Source organism: Oncorhynchus nerka, linkage group LG23 (genome assembly GCF_034236695.1).
Source record: "Oncorhynchus nerka isolate Pitt River linkage group LG23, Oner_Uvic_2.0, whole genome shotgun sequence".
NCBI classification, from domain to species: domain Eukaryota; kingdom Metazoa; phylum Chordata; class Actinopteri; order Salmoniformes; family Salmonidae; genus Oncorhynchus; species Oncorhynchus nerka.
This window is the reverse complement of record NC_088418.1, coordinates 29,692,816-29,708,713: the sequence shown is the minus strand read 5'-3', so window position 1 is coordinate 29,708,713 and position 15,898 is coordinate 29,692,816. Positions and strand designations below refer to the sequence as shown.

General features: G+C 41.5%; 1 protein-coding gene across 3 annotated transcripts in view; it reads right to left on the bottom strand.

The window, feature by feature from the left end:
• The window catches only part of svild (supervillin d), a 108,851-nt gene extending 93,329 nt beyond the window's left edge, over positions 1-15,522 (bottom strand). Inside the window, exon 1 of one of the 3 annotated variants that reach the window (XM_029629662.2) lies at positions 15,105-15,522. The gene's annotated coding sequence lies outside the window, so the exon portion shown is untranslated. Of the gene's footprint in view, positions 1-7,013; positions 7,037-15,104 lie in introns of those variants that run through there. The other 2 variants (XM_029629661.2, XM_065008036.1) reach the window with 2 other exon arrangements.
• Between the last annotated feature and the right edge of the window lie 376 nt (positions 15,523-15,898).

The following is a 15,898-nucleotide window of genomic DNA, read 5'->3' as shown; positions in this document are numbered from 1 at the left end:
TTTTTTAGTTGTAAAAATGTCTAAAAACATAATTCCACTTTGGCATTATGGGGTATTGGATGAAGGCCAGTGACAAAAACTAAATTTGATACATTTTAAATGAAGGCTGTAACACAACAAAATGTGGAACAAGTCCAGGGTTATGAATACTTTCTGAAGCCACTGTATTATCATCAGAGAGGAAGGGTGGTGTGTGTTTGTGTCCATTATCAGACTGGCAGATCAGGAATTCCCCGTAACCGGCGCTCAGACAAACTCCTACCATGCGTGGCGTGCCCAGCTGGACTGCTCTCAAAGGGCTACTGCAGCCAGAGTAGACACACAGGAAGTCCTTATGAGAGCAATGTAGTATCTTACTACCACACGTCCGCACCCTTCATCAAATAAACACCCTTTGTAAAAAAAAAAAATTGCACTGGGTTACCTTGGCTTGAGTAGCCTTCAATGACTTCTATAAACCCTGGATTGCTGATGCTGTGTACTGGCAAATGACAGACTTTGAAACCACCGGTCAGCCATATTGGCACTCCCCAGAAAGAGCAGTCCTCCATAATAGTGAAAGGAATTCTACAGTGTCTCAATTAGATATTAAAAGGGACAAAATTACATGTATTTAACTAAATTTGTTGTAGTGGAGACAGTAATATTAGAACTTTCAAAAAAGTATACTTTAAAGAAAATATCTTAATAAAATTAAGTTCAGCTCACATATTAAAACAAATATGCTTTAGGGTGTCTAATATAATAAATGTGGCAAAAACAAATGTAGACATTATTAATAAAATGTATTTCTATAGGTTCCAAAATATATGTATATTTTTTACAATGGTGGGGGGGTGCCAAGATGGAGGTGTGGTGGCTTCAAAACAGAGCCCTGTCAGTCATCTACTGTACATATACATCTTTGGTAGCCTTCAACACTAAAATTTACAAACTAACTGACTCCTTACTCCAGTATGTTTTAAAATTGTCAATCTATAAAAATTTAAAATGATATACAATGCACTTCTTTAGCTCAGTGATATTGTTGATAAAACAATTATATAAGCAGTCTCCTGGTAGTGTTTCCCAAGAGCACCCCTGGGGGAAACTGCATTGCATTTTGGAAAAACTGACCGACTAAATTGGAAAGGTGGTTACTCTAGGATATCAACAACAACAAAAAAGAGACAACATTAAACACCGTCTCAGGTTAGATATAGGCGAATGTCACTTATCAGCCTCAGTCTGGCCTACTGTAGAGGACAAAGACATCCAGACAGAGATGGAGAGAGAGGAAAGGAAGGAAGAAAGGAGGCGGATAGTGAGGGAGGGGGGGGGGCACAGCGAGGTGGAATGATTCATCCAGCCTATCCAACTCATGGGGTCTCGGGGCATCCACCAGACACCATCTGGACTGCTGGAATTCTAACGAGGGGTCGCCGTTAGGGGGTCTGCTGTACAGGCAGAGGGGGATGGGTTAGCAAATCCCAGAGATACAGTACATCAGATTTGAACCCTTCTGGACAACACAACAAAATCAGCTAGCCTACTTTGTACTTGATAGCCTACTTTGCAGTGGATGGGTTAGGGCCCAGAGATACAGTCGAACAAACTGAACCTTTATGGGACCAGGACTAACAGTTGACTTTTACAAAAATCAACCACGGCTCAACTACATGCTAAAGGAAGGAATTACCAGATGTGGGATTAACAGTTAATTCCCATTGAAACACAACTAAATCAGATATAGCCTACTTGCTAAATATGAACTGTAGAAACTGGAAACATACGTAGGCTGATGCAGGAGTTTCTCTTGTAATGTGAGATTTCCTGAATGGAAATAAAAGGGTCTATCATTTGCATCGCCACCAGAGCTACGTCAGCGTTTGTGCCCTCTTATGAAAAGTTTGATGATGATCATCGGTTGGCTGGATAATGACCCAAGTATGAATGAGAGGCCAATTAGATGAAGTGGACATTCTGTCCATTCGACTACAATGTTTTTCAAGTGTCATGTATGGACTGCAGTACTTCAACAGAGAACAATCCAGAGACCCAAACAAGGCTTTTACTATGACTCCATATGCAGTCAGACATTAGTCTTAGTGTCGCTTGTTGTATCGGAAATGCTGTCCAGATATATACACTTCAAATCATAGTTGGACTGATTGTCAACATATGTTCAATGTCACTGTGTCATCAATTACTGAATTCACACACTTCATATAGAACTAAATCACAGGCCAAATTAGCTTATCTTCTTTTTGAGAGTGGCCGCTTTACAAACTACTAGCGAGATTTACAAATATGTCTTAGAGGAGATTAGCCTCCTGGCTAACCCAAGCACCCTTCCCCTGGGAGTTCCTATTGCTCATATTGTCACATCCCCTCCACTCACTGTAAATATTTACAGAGTGAAACTGCCTGCCGAGACGGCCATTATGCCCCCACCCCTTGACTGCTGAGGATAAAGGATGGGTCGGGGGATTTGTTTAAAAAAGGTCGCAGTTTGGCCATTTTTTTTTTTAATTGCAGTTGAACAATATACAATGTATTCCTATGTAATATATCAAGGCATTTAAATTAAGCTTTGGGCTCATTTAAGCCCCTCACAATCCAGGAAATTATCAGTTGCATATGATTTCTCAAACATTTTCAAGGTGCCTACTGACTACTGAATATCCAGTGGGCACTTGTTTCTGAACTATCAAGAAATGCAGGCTTAACCAGGGTTATTGATTTTGACTGTTCCTGGACTGTACAGTCAAGTACAAGTGTCGTTCGGAATAAAAAATGATTCTGATCTTCCTGTGGCCCATCCACAACTTTAAATGTATTGCATGTACAATATAGTATGCATTTATAACATGCAGTGTATTCGGAAAGTTCTCAGACCCCTTGACTTTGACATTTTAGTATCATTCTAAAATGGATACAATAATTTTTTCCCCCTCAATCTACACACAATACCCCACAACGACAAAGCAAAAACAGAAAATGTGCTAATTTATAAAAAAATTTTTAAAGGAAATATCACTTTTTCTCCTGAGCGCTCAGGACCTCCGCTCCCCAGTCTAAGGTTTGCCTTCCAACATGACGACGACCATAAGCACACAGCCAAGACATAGCAGGGGGGGCTTTGGGACAAGTCTCAATGTCCTTGAGTGGCCCAGCCAAAGCCTGGACTTGAACCCCATCGGACATCTCTAGAGACCTGAAAAAAGCTGTGCAGCGACGCTCCCCATTCAACCTGACAGAGCTTGAGAGGATCTGCAGAGAATAATGGGAGAAACTCCCCAAATATATGTGTGCCAAGCTAGTAGCATCATACCCAAGAAGAGTCGAGACTGTAATAGCTGCCAAAGGTGCTTCAAAGTACTGAGTAAAGGGTCTGAATACTTACGTAAAATGTCAGTGTTTTTATTTAATACATTTGCAAACATTTCTAAAACCTGTTTTTACTTTGTCATTGTGGGGTATTGTGTGTAGATTGATGGGGGGGGAACAATTTAATCAATTTTAGAATAAGGCTGTATTGTAACAAAATGTGAAAAACATCAACAGGTCTGAATACATTGAACAAAAATATAAACGAAACATGTAAAGCGTTGGTCCATGTTTCATGAGCTGAAATAAAAGATGCCAGAATTGTTTCATATGCACAAAATCTTATGTCTCAAATGTTGTTCACCAATTTGATTGCATCCCTGTTAGTGAACATTTCGCCTTGGCCAATATAATCCATCCACCTGACAGGTGTGGCATATCAAGAAGCTGATTAAACAGCATGATCATTACACAGGTGCACCTTGAGCTGGGGACAAAAGGCCACTAAAATGTGCAGTTGTCAAAACACAACGCCACAGATATCTCAAGTTGAGGGAGTGTGCAATTGTCATGCTGACTGCAGGAATGTCCACCAGTTGTTGCCAGAGAATTGAATGTTCATTTCTCTACCACAAGCCGCCTCCAATGCCATTTTAGAGTATTTGGCAATACGTCCAACCGGCCTCAAACACAGACCATGTATAACCACTCCAGGACCGTCACATTCGGCTTCTTCACCTGCAGGATCGTGACCCAGACAGTTGATGATACGGAGTAGTATATCGGTCTGTAATAAAGCCTGATTGACTGGGCCTGGCTCCTCGGTGGGTGAGCCTAGGTCACAAGTAGAAGGGCCGACATCCTCCCAGGCACACTCACGGCTGCGCCCTTGCCCAGTTATGTGAAATCCATAGATTAGGGCCTAATGAATTTATTCCAATTAACTGTTCCTTACATTAACTTTAACTCCGTAAAATCTTTGAAATTGTTGCATGCTGCACTTATATTTTTGTTCAGTATATAGTTACTAGCTATTCATCCTTGACGTCATACTTGCATTAAGTGCAATACATCACTGCGTCATCTGCATTAATGTAGGTACACTAATAGCCCTTGAGCCTGATGGCAATGGACCAAAGCCAGCCAATGTTTATGTCAGGTGTCATTAGGGTTGCACATTTTGGGGAATATTCAGAGGTGAAAATTTTGTGGAAATGTATTTGAATTACTGGAAATATACACAAATTAATATTAATACCATACAAAATGTAATGTTTTTTGCATTGGTTATTTACAATATCATATGGAGACAGAACAATTGTTACAAATTGAACATGAATAAAATGAGTTGACTCTTCACATGGGATGATTCCACTGAACACCAAAAGAAAGGGAATATTGAATGATCCCCAAGGATCCATCGCATCTCCCAAAAACATTTAACATACATCTGTAAAATGATAGTCTAGGAAGTAAAGCTTTGGTTGTCTTCCTCCCAGGCTTCCATGTCTTCTCCCTTCTCCCTCAATGTCCACCTCTTGAACATCAGACTCTGAGGACTCATCTTCACTGTCACTTTCCAACCTTGTTGAGGATGGCTCACTGTCAGGCTCAAAAAGCCACAAACTTGCCTGGATGGCCACCAATTTTTCAACCCTTGTATTGGTCAGCCTGTTGCGTGCTTTGGTGTGTGTGTGTGTTCCCAAACAAGGACCAGTTGCACTCGGAGGTGGCTGATGTTAGTGGGCTTAGGAGGATGGAGGCAACAGGGGAAAGAGCCTCAGATCCACAAAGTCCCTTCCACCAGGTGGCTGATGAGATAAGTTGGCATGACTGCCATATTGCATCTCCATCCCAAAGCCCTTGCTTGGAAGTGTACTTTGCCAGACTGCCAAGAACCTTGCCTTCATCCAGGTCAAGGTGGCGAGACACAATAGTGATGACACCATAGGCCTTGTTGATCTCTGCACCAGACAGGATGCTCTTGCCAGCATACTTGGGGTCCAACACGTATGCTACAGCATGTATGGGCTTCAGGCAGAAGTTGTCCCACTTTTTTATGCATTTCAGAACTGCAGTTTCCAATCCGTGGAGCAACAGTAAAGTGGGCAGGGCCGTACGGATTTCTCTTACTTCTGCAAGAGTCTGAACATCAGACAGGATGGCATTGTCTCCCTCAATCCGTGCAATGGCTACTGCTATAGGTTTCAGGAATTTCAGGCTGCTTACCACTCTCTCCCAAAATACATCATCCAGGTGGATCCTCTTGATGGGGCTGTCCATATTGGCAGACTGTGATATGGCCATTTCTTGGATAGACTCCTTCCCCTCCAGGAGACTGTCAAACATGATGACGACACCGCCCCAACGGGTGTTACTGGGCAGCTTCAATGTGGTGCTCTTATTCTTCTCACTTTACTTGGTGAGGCAGATTGCAGCTTTAACTTGATGACCGTTCACAAACCGAACCATTTCCTTGGCCCTCTTGTAAAGTGTATCCATTGTTTTCAGTGCCATGTCGGCCTTGAGGAGCAGATTCAATGCATGAGCAGCACAGCCAATGGGTGTGATGTGAGGGTAGGACTCCTCCACTTTAGACCAAGCAGCCTTCATGTTTGCAGCATTGTCTGTCACCAGTGCAAATACCTTCTGTGGTCCAAGGTCATTGATGACTGCCTTCATCTGCAATGTAGAGACCGGTGTGTCTGTTGTCCCTTGTGTCTATGCTCTTGTAGAATACTGGTTGAGGTGTGGAGATGTAGTTAATTATTCCTTTCCCACAAACATTTGACCACCCATCAGAGATGATTGCAATACAGTCGGCTTTCTCTATGATTTGCTAGACCTTCACTTGAACTCTACATCCAACAAATGAGTAGAACAAGGATGTCTGGTTTGGGTGAATGCTGGGCGAAGAACATTCTGAAATCTCTTCCAATGCACATTGCCTGTGAGCAGAGGTTAACCCTGTTGCATACACAGCTCAAGCAAGACATTCGTCAGCATTTCTCTGACGACATTCCTCAATTGAGTCCATGAGCTGTTGCTAGAGATAACAGGCTGACTACACTGCTCGCGTCGCAAAATAATTGTATTGTGCGCGCCAACGAGCGTCTGCATTGCCAAGCGTTAAAATAGAAGTCAGTTCTATTTGTGACGCAGATCACACTGCAAGTCCTGCCTCTCCCATCTCCTCATTGGTTTATAGAAGCAGATACCAACATGCCATCTCCTCATTTGTTATATGTGACTGAAAGACAAACCAAGTCAGTGGCGGTAATGCACCTAATTTTTGAAAGTTGCCAATCACAATATAAAGTCAAGAGAAGAAAAAGCCTGTAAGGAGAAGAGATGACTAGAAACGATTCGGTTGACCGTTATGGTGTAGATTCATTGGTGGGGTAGAGGACATTGTGCATTTCAGGTAAAATAACTCAATGTTTATATCCCAGGACAAATTAGCTAGCAACCGCAAGCTAGCTAAATAGGACAAATTAGCTAGCAAGTGAAAGCCAGCTAGCTAAATTGCCATAAATGTTTAATGCTTTTCGACCTGTCCCCAAATTAATATAATTGGTTCAGAGTTTGTTTTGATATTTTTCGTGATCACGTTTGGTGTGGGGGGACAAAATACATTTATGCACGATGGTGCACGCGCGCAGCCGGTTTGGGTTCGTGTAAGGTGTCTGATTCATCATTTTCACCTGGAATAGAAGTCAGAGGTTGCTTGTTGTGAGCTCTGGGGGAACTTTATGCACTTGGCCAGATGATTCTGCATCTTTGTTGCATTCTTCACATGTTATTTGGCACAGTATTTGCAAATGTACACAGATTTTCCTTCTACATTAGCTGCAGTGAAATGTCTCCAGACATCAGATAGTGGCATTTTCCTGTTAAAGATTAGAAAAATTGTTTAAATTACTATTATTATTTTTTATATTTTTATATTCCACACACAGATAAATAGTTAAGCAGTTAGATTAAACAACTCCTTTGTAAGATAAATGTTTTACAATTAAAGAAGTATGGAAACAGGTGAATTAACACTCATTTAGCAGGCTCAAGCAAGCTAAAACCCACATGGTAGAAAACACCAACTAGCAGAAATTGTTACTAAGTTGTAAATGATTAAAACACACTATGCTGTAGACTACGATTTACTAGTTGACAACAACAACAAAAAATCATGCATGTCATATAAAATATATTCACCCCACCCAATATTGTAATCAAAACTTACCAGAAAGCATGTAGTCATTGTCTCAGACAGTGTAGTAATGTGGGCTCAATAGCATCTCATTAGAGTGCAAGATATTCAGAATCAGCTGTACATGTGATGGAAGTATTCACTGTGCATGCAGAGGGTTGCAATTCCATTACATTGGGGATAATTTAATCAAAATATGCCACAAGACCTAGAATTGCCTTGTGTATGCCACAAAAAAGGTCCACTTATAAGCTAACTTTTTTTAAGCAAAATTCCCCAAATTCCAGGGCATAATTTACCATGGAAATTTTCCAACACTTTGCAAATTGTTCAGACCCCTTTGCAACCATATGTGTCATACAATGTTAATGAAGGATATGAGTGGATGAGGTTAAACAGGTTTAATCTCAGGCAGTTGCACCAAATGAGGTGTTAACTTCATCTAGTGTCCTAACAAAAAACAAAACAAAATTAACATTGTCTGTCAGGGACCGGAATGTTAGCAGTGTCAATAGCAATATGGCTTGAGCAACAAGTCAACCCCATTGCAAAGTGAGAGCTGTCAACATCAAACAAATTCAAATTCCCCTTATCTTAGCGGAGCGCTTCAGGTGTGCCAAACCAAGCTTTATCCAACATAGGGCTCACCAGCCACCCTCATCCACCTCATCCGCTCTCCTCTTCATTCCCCCCTTTGTTGAGTGACAGATACCTGCATACGCAACCCAACACCACCCAGGACCACAGTCACACGTTCAGCTGAGTGATGATGACACTTACCACTTAACTGCCAAACAATGGAGTCAATGTCACCTTGTTTGGAGTCTTCAATACATTTACATGGTCAAAATAAAAGGATGGGTAAAACAGAGAAACAAAGTCAAAGAAAACGAGTGCCGCTCCCTGCTTGGAAATGTTCCACTGTTTTAGCTAGAATGTTCTCTCTGGGGCAAGAAGACCTTGTATGCGCATGTAGTAGGTCATTATGAAAAACAGTTTTTTTTCTCTTTTTTTTACCCAATCACAATGTGGCATATCAAGACAACCATCAACATTCTTCTCCCCTTCTTGCTTAACTCCAGCCGATGGTTGGGTATGATATGGCCGGAAGGCCTGTTGTGACATAGCTAGTACTGTCAGATGTGTCTACTTTATCCATGATAAAAATGAATCTGCCTCAAACACCATTATGTCCACAGTGTAGCTACAAAACTACCAACAGTCAGAGTAAAAATAAGAATTGTAGTAGCAGTGTGATAAAGGCAGTTTAGTAAGAGAACAATTTGCAGATATGTGCAGCACGTCATTGCTCCCCCTCTCGCTCGGCTGTGTGTGATTCTTACTAGCCGTCACTCAAATGCCGAGGGGCTGGATCTCATCGGCTAGAACTCAAATTTCTAGGGTGCTGGCCTATGTGGGGGAGATGTAGGTAAAATGGCACAGCACCTCTTCCATAAAACAGTTGCTTTCAAATTTTGGATTATGTGGCTAATTGAGGTGAGAGTAATTCAGCTCAGATTATGCACGTATGAACTATACACAAATACATCCAGCCCAAAGCAGTGCATGCCTTTAACTACAGTATCATGATGACATTACACACAAGTGCTTGACAGAAATTTACTGCACAAAACCAGCCTAACTCCTGCACACATATTGTGCACAGTACTCTCACACACACACTACACTTACTTGTACCTTGTTTCATACAGTTTGCATGGAGCTGCTATATGGACAGATAATGCCTTGATTGCAAAATAATATTTTGCCAACTAAGCTCATGCCGCACTCAAACATTCACTCCTATGCCAAAATGGCTGCCTTATGTTACATCTTACTACGACAGTATGAAACAACTAGGCCTACAGCACATTCTTGTTCTGTTTTATCTTGCTTCTTTAACTTTGATTTCACAGGTGTGTTTAAGAACACTTCCCTGCTTGCTCGTTCGCAGCCATTGTTTGCAGAGATTTTGTCTCTGCCTTGCTTAAGGAGAACCCAGGCTGTCCAAGACTCAAGTATATGCTCTGTCAACCAAAACACTTAGGGTAGTTTTCTGGGCACACCGCCAAGGCCAATACAGTGGGTGAAACAAGAATAGAGTTAGCTTTTATGACGTTGAGCTCATTCAGTGTATGGGCTCCATTCAACAGTGCGGTACATGAATGACATTCACATTCAATGGAGCTCTCGTCTAGCAGCTGTTTTAGAAGAGTTGGCACTTGACTGTATTGATACAAAAGCAGAATACATGGAATAGTGGCGTGAGAAGTTAAGACCAATTGGCCACATACTAATGATGTGTTATTCAGTTGGAATATTTTGTTGATTGCAGTTGCAGAAACTTTGACAATATTGTGAAATATTACTTACTCAATGCATTGAGTATCTGATAGATTGACTGTTTGGGGTGTAGAAAACACTGAACAAGATCTACACCTTCACAGTAGGGTACCTGATCTAGTCTTACTAGCATGGGAACTAAACAAAGAAGGAAGCCACAAGGACTCGCATATCTCCAGACTATGTAAATATGTAACAACATTAAGCACAGGCGAAATTGCCAAGGGGGATGGGGGGGGGGGGCATGTTAGCATATTAACACTTCAAAAGCAAAATGGCAGAATGTTTAGAATTGCATGAAATGAGTTTTAAAAACATTACACAAGTGTCAGTCTTTATCCATGGTACATATATAGGGACTGGGCATAAGGTAACTAACTATAATATAACTCAGTCTTCATCTTTTGTGTGTTCTTGTTCTAAATGTAAATAAATATGCATGTGTGCATCATAATACAACTCAACTGTGTCTTCATAATATTTGCCTTGAAATACCTCCATTAGTGATTAGTGACTTATCCTTCCACTTATACTGTGTTTTCAAAATATCCCTCCATATAACCCTCAAGAAAAGGCATAAGTCATGTCAAACTGGATGTGTCACTGCAACCTTAAAAGGTCCTAAATGAAGTCACGATTGCCCTTGATTATAAGCAATGTTGTGCTGCTATTTTTATTGACTTTAGCCAAAGCTTTTGATATGGTAGACCGGGTATTCCCAAACTGGGGAAGTGGTACGCAATTAAAAATGTGAAGAACAATTAATTTTTTGTAATTCACATTTTCAAACAGTACATTTATATTTTCCAACGTGGCTATACATTTGGGTGAGGTTTTTTTTCTCGGCTGAGTAGCCTCGGTTTAATTGTATTTTTGGCAGTGAAACATCTAGTGTCCAGTGAAAAAACAACAATGTCAAATACGGATAGCCTAGTCAAATAATTAACATCCAATCACATTAACCATTACACTCTCACGGGAAACCTCCACTCTTGCGAAGACATTTAGAAATGAAACATGACCATTTGAAAAATAAGTCATGGGAGTTTGAGCCAGAATAAAGATGTCTTACTACTCGAAAGTCATGTATAGCAACAGATACCAATAATAAGAAGGGGTTAGAAACATCTTATATAGTGAGCTACCAAGTAGCTAGGACAGGCAAGCCCCATTCTATTGTGGAGGACTTCATTCTTCCTGCTGCCGCAGATAAGGCTGGGACAATGCTGGGGGAGAAGGCCAAAAACTATACAGACAATGACTTCATCAAACAACACTGTTTCACGATGCATCAGTGACATGGCAGGAGATGTTTTGAAACAATTACTGCTTTGCATACAAGCTGGTGAATTATGTGCGTTACAGCTGGATGAGTCAACAGACGTGGCGGGTCTGGCACAAGCTCCTGGTATATGCCCGTTACATTTATGGGGGGATCAATTAAGGAAGACATGTTGTCCTGGTTTGCAGAAGAGGATGAGAGGAGAGTTTTAAAGTACTGGACAGCTTTGTGACATCAAATGGACTTTGATGGTCAAAATGTGTTGGTATCTGTATTGATGGCGCAAAAGCCATGACTGGGAGACATAGTGGAGTGGTAACACGAGTGCAAGCAGTTGCTCCCAACGCCACTTGGGTACACTGCAGCATCCACCGAGAGGCTCTTACTGCCAAGGGAATACCCAACAGCTGGAAAGACGTTTTGGACACTACCGCGAAAAATGGTTAAAGCAAGGCCCCTGAACTCTTGTGTATTTTCTGCATTATGCAATACAGGCAGCGACCATGTAACACTTTTATAACATACCAGCACAGAAGTATTGACACGTTTTAAAAAAAATGGAGACGAGCTTAAAGTTTTACTGACCATAATTTTCAATTGTCTGACCGCTTGCATGATGACGAGTTCCTCACACAATGCTTTTGCTCGCCTGAATTATCTGAATCTAGGATTACAAGGACTCTCCGCAACTATATTCAATGTCCGGGACAAAATTGAGGCTATGATTAAGAAGTTGTAGCTCTTCTCTGTCTGCATTAACAAGGACAACACACAGGTCTTTCCATCATTGTATGATTTGTGTGTGCAAATGAATTCAAGCTTATGGACAATGTCAAATGTGATATGGTGAAGCACCTGAGTGAGCTGGGTGCTCAATTACGCAGGTACTTTCCCGAAACTGACGACACAAACAACTTGATTCTTTATCCATTTCATGCCCTGCCTCCAGTCCACTTACTGATATCTGAACAAGAGAGCCTCATCGAAATTGAAACAAGTGGTTCTGTGAAAATCTAATTTAATCAGAAGCCACTGACAGATTTCTGGATAGAGCGGTGCTCAGAGTTTCTTGCCTTGGCAAATCACGCTGTCAAGACACTGATGCCCTTTGCAACCACGTACCTATGTGAGAGTGGATTCTCGGCACTCACTAGCAAGAAACTAAACACAGGCACAGACTGTGTGTGGAAAATTATTTAAGACAAACCCTCTCCAATACAACCCAACATTCTAGAGTTATGTGCATCCTTTCAAGCACACCCTTCTCATTAACCTGTGGTGAGTTAGTCACAATTTTTGATGAACAAATAAGGTTCTATATGTAAGATGGCTAAATAAAGAGCAAAATGATTTATTATTATTATTGCCCTGGTCCTATAAGAGCTCTTTGTCACTTCCCACGAGCTGAGTTGCGACAAAAACTCACACTCATTCTTATGTTTAAATGTATTGTATAGTGTGTGCGCGGAAGGCTTACAATGATGGCAAAAAACAACATTTGAGAGTGCGCTGACCCTGGTGCTAGAGGGGTTACGCAGCTGGAGGTTGAATGTTTGAAGGGGTACAAGACTATAAAAAGTTTGGGAACCACTGCGGTAGACCATTCCATTAGTGGGCCGGCTAAGTAATGGTGTCTCTGAGGGGTCTTTGGCCTGGTTTGCTAACTACCTCTTTCAAAGAGTGCAGTGTATAAAGTCCGAACATCTGCCATCTCAGCCACTGCCTGTCACCAAGGGAGTACCCCTTGGCTCAAGCTTAAGCAGTAGGAAGTTCTCTCATCCATATGCAGATATGCAGATGATAGTCTTACACTCAGAGCTTGCCCCTCCCCGGATTTTGTGTTAAACGCTCTACAACAAAGCTTTCTTAGTGTCCAACAAGCTTTCTCTGCCCTTAACCTTGTTCTGAACACCTCCAAAACAATGTGGTTTGGTACGAAGAATGCCCCTCTCCCCACCGGTGTGATTACTACCTCTGAGGGTTTAGAGCTTGGGGTAGTGACCTCACAAGTACTTGGGAATATGGCTAGACGGTACACTGTCCTTCTCTCAGCACATATCAAAGCTGCAGGCTAAGGTTAAATCTAGACTTGATTGCCTCTACAACAGCTGCCTAACTAACCATGATTCAGATGACCACCCTACCCATAAGGAGATGTAATTTATAGGTCGGCAGGTAACATCGTACCCAAACCGGTCGAGTGCAAATTGATTTTGTCCCCCCACAACAAACGCGATCACGACACACAGGTTGAAATATCAAAACAAACTCAAAACCAATTATATTAATTAGGGGACAGGTCAAAAAGCATTAAACATTTATGGCAATTTAGCTAGCTAGCTTGCAGTTCTAGCTAATTTGTCCTATTTAGCTAGCTTGCTGTTGCTAGCTAATTTGTCCTGGGATATAAATGTTGAGTTATTTTACCTGAAATGCACAAGGTCCTCTACGCTGCCAATTAATCCACACATAAAACTGTCAACCGAATCATTTCTAGTCATCGCACCTCCTTCCAGGCTTTTTCTTCTTTGGACTTTATATGGCGATTGGCATCTAATAGTATTACCATGATAACGACCGACCTCAGTTCGTCTTTCAATCACCCACGTGGGTATAACCAATGAGGAGATACCCATGTGGGTGTCTGCTTCTATAAACCAATGAGGAGATGGGAGAGGCAGGAGAGGTAACTTCTATTTTAGCACGCGACGCGAGTGGTGTGGTCAGCATGTAAGGGTGCTTTCGGGCGGCTAGATGTTCTCTACCATTCTGCCATCAGATTTGCCACCAATGCTCCTTATAGGACACATCACTGCACTCTATACTACTGTAAACTGGTCATCTCTGTATACCCGTCACAAGAGCCACTGGTTGATGCTTATTTATTGCTCACTACCCCCATCTGAGATACCTCCTGCAGCCCTCATCATCCACATACAACACCCGTTCTGCCAGTAACATTATGTTAAAAGGTCCCCAAAGCACACACATCCCTGAGTCGCTCCTCTTTTCAATTTGCTGCAGCTAGAGACTGGAACGAGCTGAAAAAAACTAAAAACTAAAACCGTACAGTTTTATCCCCATCTCTTCATTCAAAGACTCAGTCATGCACACTCTTACTGAGTTGTGACTGCTTCGTGTGGTGCATTGTTGTCTCTACCTTCTTGCCCTTTGTGCGGTTGTCTGTGCCCAATGTTTGTACCATGTTTTGTGATTGTACCATGTTGCTGTCATGTTGTGTTTTTATGTGTTGCTGCCATGCTGTTGTTGTCTTAGGTCTCTCATCATGATGTGTGTTTGTCCTATATTTTTAATCCCAGCCCCTATCCTCACAGTAGGCCTTCTGCCTTCTGGTAGGTCGTAAATGTAAATAAGAATTTGTTCTTAACTGACTTGCCTAGTTAAGTAAAGGTTAATTAATGTTTTTTCTAAACTGTAGAATTGTAGGAAATTCGTTATAAACTGTATTTTATTTTTTTAATTAGGGGGGAGTACCCCTGGACCCGGTCTACTGTTCATCCCTCCCACCATCTACACCACAATTTTGCCCTTAACATCAAAGTCTGAGTGAGCAGTTGATCTTTGAACGTAACACAAAATACACACACCCACCTATGTATACAGATCAGCTAAGTAGACTCCAGCAGTAGACCTACTTCTCCGACTAAATCTATGCAGACAAGTTGTCTTTCAGGCAATTGAATGACATCTTTCAATATCACAGAACAGTTACTAGAACATAACTGGCAACATTAAGAAACACTCAATTACAGTGCAGTGTTTGTAGTGATGTAATTTGGTGACGTGTGTTTTTGATAGGAAAATGGCAAATGTAATTATAGAAAAATGGTTTACAAACGAAGGAAAATGACTAACTGGCGTGAAATGTGTATATATTCATTCATGAAACGCGCGCGTAACTTCAAAACAGATCAATTGCTACATAATATCTAGCCTACATACCTGTTTTTCAAATGGAGAACAGCCAACGGAAGGATTGGCTATCGTCAACAAACCACATTCCCCTTCTGCTGCAGTTTGTTGAACCAGTTACCAGACGGCCAGGTGGGTTTTCTTTCGATTTTAATTCACGAAAGGATTTAAACTTCCAAGTCCACTGAAACTGTAGCTAGAGCGAATGAAAATGCCGTTTTGTCCAACAGCGGGAGGCAACAGGCTTCAACTGTTGTTAAATAAATCCTACTACGATATATCCTACAGTTAGGATACTGTAGTTAGTGACTTTCCCACGGTAACTTGGAAGTGGCGATGAGAAACTCCAAATACACAACCACATCGGGTGCTAAAAGCCTACCCAGTGCCCTACGATTTTGAAGTGTGGTGTGTATTTTACATTTACTTTCCAATAGCTTCAAAACTTGAAAGCCCGCCCACTCCTGCTGTTCGCGGACAAGACACTACAGCTTCTACTTCTTCTTCTATGGTATATTGGCGATCGCACAATTTTATGTGCATCCTGCCATCTACTGTGCGGGATGGAAACAGGATTCCCAAAAATGGAACAAAATACACACAAAAAAAACTACCAAAGCAATAAATAAATAAACGAACCTGGGAGGGAACCTCCACTACCATATCTTCACTAGCATCACTTGTTTTCTCAATTATTTTAATTGCCTCCGCATAGGAGATCAATTTTTAATTGATCGCTCTAACTTTTGCCACCTCAATGTCCTTCACCCTGACAGGGCACTCCAGGAGCTCAGGATCATGATTCCCACCACAATTGCAATACT